The 8,784-nt window shown below is 40.7% G+C and overlaps 1 long non-coding RNA gene across 1 annotated transcript; it reads right to left on the bottom strand.

The window, feature by feature from the left end:
- Positions 1 to 4,042: 4,042 nt before the first annotated feature.
- On the bottom strand, positions 4,043 to 8,115 carry LOC142906669 (uncharacterized). The gene is made up of 3 exons (XR_012930437.1): positions 7,391 to 8,115; positions 6,436 to 6,462; positions 4,043 to 4,061 (listed from the first exon to the last, which is right to left on the bottom strand). It is a non-coding gene; the product is annotated as an uncharacterized LOC142906669 (long non-coding RNA).
- Between the last annotated feature and the right edge of the window lie 669 nt (positions 8,116 to 8,784).

Raw genomic sequence — 8,784 nt, 5'->3', positions numbered from 1 at the left:
CCATCCCCACCATCAAACATGGAGGTGGAAACATTATGCTTTGGGGGTGTTTTTCTGCTAAGGGGACAGGACAACTTCATCGCATCAACGGGACGATGGAAGGGGCCATGTACCGTTAAATCTTTGGTGAGAACCTCCTTCCCTCAGCCAGGGCATTGAAAACGGGGCGTGGATGGGTATTCCAGCATGACAATGACCCAAAATACACGGCCAACGCAACAAAGGAGTGGCTCAAGAAGAAACACATTGAGGTCCTGGAGTGGACTAGCCAGACTCCAGACCTTAATCCCATAGAAAATCTGTGGAAGGAGCTGAAGGTTCGAGTTGCCAACCGTCAGCCTCGAAACCTTAATGGCTTGGATAAGATCTGCAAAGAGGAGTGGGACAAAATCCCTCTTGAGATGTGTGCAAACCTGGTGGCCAATTACAGTGAAGGAAAAAAGTATTTGATCTCCTGCTGATTTTGTACGTTTGCCCACTAACAAAGAAATATGCAGGCTATAATTGTAATGGTAAGTTTATTTGAACAGTGAGAGACAGAAAAACAACAACAAAATCCATAAAAACGCATGTCAAAATTTTATAAATTGATTTGCATTATAATGAGGGAAATAAGTATTTGACCCCCTCTCAATCAGAAAGATTTCTGGCTCCTGGGTGTCTTTTATACAGGTAACGAGCTGAGATTAGGAGCACACTCTTAAATGGAGTGCTCCTAATCTCAGCTTGTTACCTGTATAAAAGACACCTGTCCACAGAAGCAAAAAATCTATCAGATTCCAAACTGTCCACCATGGCCAAGACCAAAGAGCTCTCCAAGGATGTCAGGGACAAGATTGTAGACCTACACAAGGCTGGAATGGGCTACAAGACCATTGCCAAGCAGCTTGGTGAGAAGGTGACAACAGTTGGTACGATTTTTCGCAAATGGAAGAATCACAAAAGAACTGTAAATCTCCCTCGGCCTGGGGCTCCATGCAAGATCTCACCTCGTGGAGTTGCAATTTTCATGAGAACGGTGAGGAATCGGCCCAGAACTACACGGGAGGATCTTGTCAATGATCTCAAGGCAGCTGGGATTATAGTCACCAAAAAAACAATTGGTAACATACTACGCCGTGAAGGGCTGAAATCCTGCAGTGCCCGCAAGGTCGCCCTGCTCAAGAAAGCACAAATGCATGCCCGTCTGAAGTTTGCCAATGAACATCTGAATGATCCAGAGGACAACTGGGTGAAAGTGTTGTGGTCAGATGAGACCAAAATGGATCTCTTTGGCATCAACTCAACTCGCCGTGTTTGGAGGAGGAGGAATGCTGCCTATGACCCCAAGAACACCATCCCCATCGTCAAACATGGAGGTGGAAACATTATGCTTTGGGGGTGTTTTTCTGCTAAGGGGACAGGACAACTTCACCGCATCAAAGGGACAATGGACGGGGCCATGTACCGTCAAATCTTGGGTGAGAACCTCCTTCCCTCAGCCAGGGCATTGAAAATGGGTCGTGGATGGATATTACAGCATTAAAATTACCAAAAACACAAGGCCAAGGCAACAAAGGAGTAGCTCAAGAAGAAGCACATTAAGGTCCTGGAGTGGCCTAGCCAGTCTCCAGATCTTTATCCCATAGAAAATCTGTGAGGGAGCTAAAGGTTCGAGTTGCCAAACGTCAGCCTCGAAACCTTAATGACTTGGAGAAGATCTGCAAAGATAAGTGGGACAAAATCCCTCCTGAGATGTGTGCAAACCTGGTGGCCAACTACAAGAAACGTCTGACCTCTGTGATTGCCAACAAGGGTTTTGCCACCAATTACTAAATCATGTTTTGCAGAGGGGTCAAATACTTATTTCCCTCATTAAAATGCAAATCAATTTATAACATTTTTGACATGCGTTTTTCCGGATTTTTTGTTGTTATTCTGTCTCTCACTGTTCAAATAAACCTACCATTAAAATTATAGACTGATAATTTATTTGTCAGTGGGCAAATGTACAAAATCGGCAGGGAATCAAATCCTTTTTTCCCTCACTGTACAAGAAACGTCTGATCTCTGTGATTGCCAACAAGGGTTTTGCCACCAAGTACTAAGTCATGTTTTGCAGAGGGGTCAAATACTAATTTCCCTCATTAAAATGCAGATCAATTCATAACATTTTTGACATGCGTTTTTCTGGATTTTTTTGTTGTTATTCTGTCTTTTACTGTTCAAATAAACCTATAATAAAAATTATAGACTGATCATTTCTTTGTCAGTGGGCAAACGTACAAAATCAGCAGGGGATGAAATACTTTTTTCCCTCACTGTACATATACAAGTGCTTGATGTGGGCTAACCAAAGTAAACTATCCATAATAGAGGTTTTTGGGTTAGATCGCGGAAATATATAAATGTGTCGTTAAAAATCCATCACCATCCGACACAGGCAACTAGTAAGGGTTGTCACGTAAACAGAACATGCCAATTCGTCACTAGTACAGCACACCGGTGTGTTGGATAGCCAAGCCACAACATTTACAAACTGAGTACGACATTTTGCCAGTAATTACAACCAGCTTCATCATCATTGTAATTACTGGTGAAACGTCGTACTCAGTTTGTAAATTTTGTGGCTTAGCTCACCAACACACCGGTGTGCTGTACTAGTGACGAATTGGCATGTTCTGTTTACGTGACAACCCTTACTAGTTGCCTGTGTCGGGTGGTGGCGGGTTTTAACGACACCTTTATATATGAACGCGATCTAACCCAAAAACCTCTATTATGGATGAACATGAAAGTAAACAATGTGTAGACAAATACAACACAACATAATCTGTACAATTATCAGTGCTATTGCTTGTGGATCTGTATCAAATTGACAAGAGTGGTGGTAATTGCTGAAATTGGATCATGCAAAGCGACACCCGAATGTCGCGAGAGACGAGGAATAAAGAAGCAGTGCATTGTATCTGCTATAACACCAATCGGATGTAGGAAATACTGCACTTTTGCCAACAACGTGAGGGTTGAGACAAATGTGTGTTGCTCAGCAAGAGAGGCTGTAGCCGTGGAGATGTCACACTAGGTGACCTATCTCAATGTGTGACAGACACAATTTGGAATGTGCTTTGTGGGATCATGCGCATAGATAACTTACCAGTATAATTCTTGAGGCGCTCTTGTTCTAATAACAACATTAACATTTAGTGACCACGAAGTGCTTATAATAAAACTTGACAGTGATTACTTCTATAAAAAATGCATAAAATCAACAAGATTAACGAAATTATGAATGTTGTAGCAATTGATAGCACCCATATTTGTAATGTATATATACTTTCATATTACTCTGTATTTTAAATACGACGAATGGAAATTCTGAATTTACAGCCCAGAGCATAGCGAAGCTCGTTATGTTAGAAACCCTGCTCTGTAGAGGAAAATAGATTATCTGTTATTAACTTCTCAGAAACAACGTACATGGAAAACTTACCAGCAGACAGTAAGGCGCGGTCTTGCTCTGACATTAAAACAAACACATCGACACAATTACCAAACAGTTTAGGACAGGGCATGCTACATGCAGTGAATCATTGAGAACATATGGTAATACACTGCAGTGGGCTGCCCACCGGCAGCAAAGAACTTCACAGCCCATCAGGCTCTTCCAGCTTCCATCGAACGTCTGTGTCTATTTGTCTTGCAAATCAAGGTATATCATGATTCGTCGACTGTGATTTAAATACATGAATAATGTTTTGTCTAAATGATCAAATAGATCCGTTTGGACCCCGTGTGGTTATTGCCTAGTGGTTGTAGAAATAGTAAAGTCATTCATGTTATAGTTTAGGTAATTATTGAGTAAAAAACAGCCGAAAATATAATGCACAGGATGCCTTCATCCAAAGCAGCATATCCGCTCATGATTGTTATTATTTTATCTCGAGCCCATGTGATTGAATTTCAAAAACAGTTTCAGCCCCACATTCAAAGATTTCTAAATGGGCGATAACATTTCAATGCAAATGAAAAAAATATTTGTGGACAGAACGTACCTCGTAAAAGAGTCATTCTTTTAAAATCTAAAAACAAAAGAAATGAAATATTTGTTAATTAACAAACATAAAAGTAATAGTTCTGCTGATTCTAAATAACAGGTATATCTGACACGGTCATTAACAATAGTTTGCACAGTCAAGCAGGTTTGAATGGTCTATTCAGATTGACGGGTCCCTGGTAACATAACCAGCACACACTTTTTTTTTATTAAGACCTTGACAAAAAGAGCTTGGAAATGTACATCATTGAATTAATAATATTTTCATTAATACACACATGCAGATGTAGGAATTACTGCACTTTTGTCACCAAAGTGAGGGTTGAGACAAATACTGTACGGTGTGTTGCTCAGCAAGAGAGGCCGTAGCCGTGGAGATGTCACACTAGGTGACCTATTTCAATGTGTGACAGACACAATTTGGAATGTGCTTTGTGGGATCATGCGCATAGATAACTTACAGTGAGGGGAAAAACGTATTTGATCCCCTGCTGATTATGTATGTTTGGCCACTGACAAAGAAATGATCCGTCTATAATTTTAATGGTAGGTTTATTTGAACAGTGAGAGACAGAATAACAACAAAAAAATTCAGAAAAACGCATGTCAAAAATTTTATGAATTTATTTGCATTTTAATGAGGGAAATAAGTATTTGACCCCTCTGCAAAACAAAACTAAGTACTTGGTGGCAAAACCCTTTTTGGAAATCACAGAGGTCAGACGTTTCTTGTAGTTGGCCACCACGTTTGCACACATCTCAGGAGGGATTTTGTCCCACTCCTCTTTGCAAATCTTCTCCAAGTCATTAAGGTTTAGATGCTGACGTTTGGCAACTCGAACCTTCAGCTCCCTCCACAGATTGTCTATGGGATTAAGGTCTAGAGACTGGCTAGGCCACTCCAGGACCTTAATGTTCTTCATCTTGAGCCACTCCTTTGTTGCCTTGGCCGTGTGTTTTGGGTCATTGTCATGCTGGAATACCCATCCACGATCCATTTTCAATGCCCTGGCTGAGGGAAGGAGGTTCTCAGTCAAGATTTGGCGGTACATGGCCCCGTCCATCGTCCCTTTGATGTGGTGAAGTTGTCCTGTTCCCTTAGCAGAAAAACACCCACAAAGCATAATGTTTCCACCTCCATGTTTGACGGTGGGGATGGTGTTCTTGGGGTCATAGGAATAATTCCTCCTCCTCCAAACACGGCGAGTTGAGTTGATGCCAAAGAGCTCCATTTTGGTCTCATCTGACCACAACACTTTCACCCAGTTGTCCTCTGAATCATGCAAATGTTCATTGGCAAACTTCAGACGGGCATGTATATGTGCTTTCTTGAGAACGGGGACCTTGCGGGCGCTGCAGGATTTCAGTCCTTCATGGCGTAGTGTGTTACCAATTGTTTTCTTGGTGACTATGGTCCCAGCTGCCTTGAGAGCATTGACAAGATCCTCCCGTGTAGTTATGGGCTGATTCCTCACCGTTCTCATGATCATTGCAACTCCACGAAGTGAGATCTTGCATGGAGCCCCAGGCCGATGGAGATTGACAGTTCTTTTGTGTTTCTTCCATTTGCGAATAATCGCACCAATTGTTGTCACCTTCCCACCAAGCTGCTTGGCAATGGTCTTGTAGCCCATTCCAGCCTTGTGTAGGTCTACAATCTTGTCCCTGACATCCTTGGAGAGCTCTTTGGTCTTGGTCCTGGTGGAGAGTTTGGAATCTGATTGATTGATTGCTTCTGTGGACAGGTGTCTTTAAGACAAGTAACAAGCTGAGATTAGGAGCACTCCCATTAAGAGTGTGCTCCTAATCTCAGCTCGTTATCTGTATAAAAGACACCTGGGAGCCAGACATCTTTCTCATTGAGAGGGGGTCAAATACCTATTTCCTTCATTAAAATGCAAATCAATTTATAACATTTTTGACATGCGTTTTTCTGGATTTTTTTGTTGTTATTCTGTCTCTCACTGTTCAAATAAACCTACCATTAAAATTATAGACTGATCATTTCTTTGTCAGTGGGCAACCGTACAACATCAGCAGGGGACCAAATACTTTTTCCCTCACTGTACCTGTATAATTCTTGAGGCGCTCTTCATCTAATAGCATTAACATTTAATGACCACGAAGTGCTTATAATAAAGCTTGACAGTGATTACTTCGAAGAAAAATGCATAAAACCAACAAGATTAACGAAATTATGAATGTTGTAGCAATTGATAGCACACAATTTGTAATACATAAACTTTCACATTACTCTGTATTTTAAATACCACGAATGAAAATTCTGAATTTACTGCCCAGAGCATAGCGAAGCTCGTTATGTAAGACGCCCTGCTCTGTAGAGAAAAATAGATTATCTGTTATTAACTTCTCAGCCATAGCGTACATGGAAAACTTACCAGCAGATAGTAATGCGCGGTCTTGCTCTGACATAAAAAAAACACATCGACACAATTACCAAACAGTTTAGCACAGGTTTGATTTGAAGCTTTCGTGACTGCAGGAATTCCTCTTTGGTTTTGTCGGTAAAGTCACGTATAAATAATAAAATAACATAATAGCGTACGACGTATCGGTTGCAACACAAGCAGCCATCATCAGGTACAGAAGAGCTAAATTTATGAGTCAGTTCCACCTACTTGGGTGTCTGTATATACATCTGAGGTTATATGGTTCCCCTCTCTCATAAATTTAGCTCTTCTGTACCTGATGATGGCTGCTTGTGTTGCAACGAAAACGTCGTACGCTATCATGTTATTTTATTATTTCTTATTTATACATGACTTTACCGAAAAAAACAAAGAGTAGTTTAGCACAGGGCATGCTACATGCAGTGAATCATGGAGAACATATGGTAATACACTGCAGTGGTTAATTTATCTGAGTATTGTCCTCTTTTATTTCCCGCTATTGCAGATCCCATCTTGGGCTGCCCACCGGCAGCAAAGAACTTACAAGCGCGTTACGCTCTTCCAGCTTCGATCGAACGTCTGTGTCTATTTGTCTTGCAAATCAAGATATATCATGATTCATCGACTGTGATTTAAATACGTGAATAATGTTTTGTCTAAATGATCAAATAGATCCGTTTGGACCCCGTGTGGTTATTGCCTAGTGGTTGTAGAAATAGTAAAGTCATTCATGTTATAGTTTAGGTAATCATTGAGTAAAAAACAGCCGAAAATATAATGCACATGATGCCTTCATCCAAAACAGCATATCCGCTCATGATTGTTATTATTTTATCTCGTGCCCATGTGATTGAATTTCAATAAACAGTTTCAGCCCCACATTCAAAGATTTCTAAATGGACATTTTAATGCAAATGAAAACACATTTGTGGACAGAACGTACCGCGTAAAAGAGCCATTCTTTTTGAATCTAAAAACAAAAGAAGTTAAATATTTGTTATTTAACAAACAAAAGTAATAGTTCTGCTGATTCTAATTAACAGGTATATCAGACACGGTCATTAACAATAGTTTGCATAGTCAAGCAGGTTTGAATGTTCTATTCAGATTGACGGGTCCCTGGTAACAGAACCAGGCGGATTGACGGGCCCATCTTTCTAATGAGGGAGTCGGCACGTTTTAAATCTCTTAAGTATTGATCCAGTCAACTTGTAGCCTTGGAGACACAATAGTTGTGAGTAATTACTGTTACTGGTGTAGGTGACATAAGAGTACTTGTAAATTCCATTGAATGACCAGCTAATTTAATGTTGATAACTGATGGAAACGTGCTTAAAATAGTTCCCTCGCATCATCTCTGAGGATGAGTCCAGGGCTCTCTGGAGCGAGGACGATGAAGTCTGCCTCTCTCCAAAGCCCTTTATTATAACGCATGGACAGTGATATTTCAGCTCAGTCTCAACTGTACACTAGCTACAGTGTTGAGGTATTGCTAGTGTGGGCTTAATATAAGTGTTACTGTTTATTATGGAAGTTGTTTGTTATGGGTCTAGTCAGCTAATGACTGTTGGATTTTGTTAGTATTATACATTTTACACTGTGATTGATCCTTCACAACACCACTCTGGTGAAGATCGCGCCAAATAAATTCTGAGAATTCCAGATGATGGCCCTAGGTTTCAACTGGATGCATGAGCCAAGGTTCACAGTCTGAATGGATGTGCTCAGATCATGTACATCGTAGTCAGAACAGTACTTGTTAACAATATTCGTCTTTTTCAGATACAAGTTTTGGAGGATTTTCATTATTTTAAAGGTAAATAAATTAAGCCACTACATCTACATCTCTTGTTGTGCAATTTAGAAACTGAGGTTATTAATCACCATCAGCCATGATCAATACTATAAAAAAAATAGAAACTATTTTTATTTTACCAGTTAAATCCTACTAACCTATCAAGCTTTGTTTCAGAAGTGGCCTGGCCACATGATAGCTCACCGAAGTATCTAATCACGCGGACATTTATAGCAGCAAAATACTGTAAACGAATGTTGATTCTACATGTGGAGGAGGGAATTGGAGGACCCCGAGAAAAATCCACGCGATCACAGGGAGAAAATGTACACTCCAAATATACAGGCTTCCAGGCTCGGCATCGAACCTACGGGATCTTGTTTATGGGCAAGCCCTCCTGCAGACGCTGCCATCTCGCTCGTGTCCTGCACACAGGCTGATTTTAGCACTCCTTCCCCACAGAAGTCGTCCTCTTGGGTACGTTCCCTCCTCTGGCTGCCATTACATCAAACGTCTGAAAATTATAATTGGTCATCATCTCT

The sequence above is a fragment of the Petromyzon marinus genome, chromosome 68 (genome assembly GCF_048934315.1).
Source record: "Petromyzon marinus isolate PM22_M1 ecotype Great Lakes invasive population chromosome 68, UKy_Petmar_22M1.pri1.0, whole genome shotgun sequence".
In the NCBI taxonomy this organism is placed as follows: Eukaryota; Metazoa; Chordata; class Hyperoartia; order Petromyzontiformes; family Petromyzontidae; genus Petromyzon; species Petromyzon marinus.
The sequence above is the reverse complement of the archived record's forward strand: the minus strand, read 5'-3'. Positions and strand labels throughout refer to the sequence as shown.